This window comes from Eimeria mitis, genomic scaffold (genome assembly GCF_000499745.2).
Source record: "Eimeria mitis Houghton genomic scaffold, Emh_scaff3203, whole genome shotgun sequence".
NCBI lineage: Eukaryota > Apicomplexa > Conoidasida > Eucoccidiorida > Eimeriidae > Eimeria > Eimeria mitis.
In genome coordinates this window covers 6,136-6,816 of record NW_013571543.1, presented here as the reverse complement: position 1 = coordinate 6,816, position 681 = coordinate 6,136, and positions in this window count along the sequence as shown.

Here is a 681-nt window from a genome sequence, read left to right as displayed (position 1 = left end):
ATATATATATATATTATAACAAAAGGGGTAGAAGAGGCAGGAGGAGACAGGAATATACTATATAATGAAGGAAAAATCAGACAGCGACAGAGAGGTATATAGTAGCAGTGGCAGCAGCAGTAGCTGTCGCAACAGAAGCAGCATCAGCAAAACCACCACCACCAGCATCAGCGCCACCACCAGCATCAGCACCAGCAGCAACAGCAGCGTCAGCACCAGCAGCAACAGCAGCATAAGTCTGACGGTTAAGAATTTGCTTTTTGCCCTGACAGCCGGGAAATTTGCTTAATATCGACCAGCCTGCCGCATCACCCAAACGGGGACAGATGAACTGCCGCTGCTGCTGTTGCTGATGATGATGATGATACGAATGCGCTGTAGGCTGCTGGCCCCATCAAGGCCTTCTAAGAGAGGGCATTCTGTAAACGACGAGCAGCAGAAACTAAACACGTAAGAGAGCAACAGCAGTAGCAGCGAGAGTGGCAGCAGCGGCAACAGTGCCAATCGCAGCCACAATAGCAGCTGCAATAGCAGTGGCAGCAACAGCAGCAGAAACAGTGGCGACAGCAGCTACAACAACAGTGGCGGCAGCAGCAGCAGCAGGGCCAGCACCAGCCGCAGCAGGAGCAACATCAGCAGCAGTGGGAGCAACAGAAGCAACCGATCGGAAGGGGCACAACC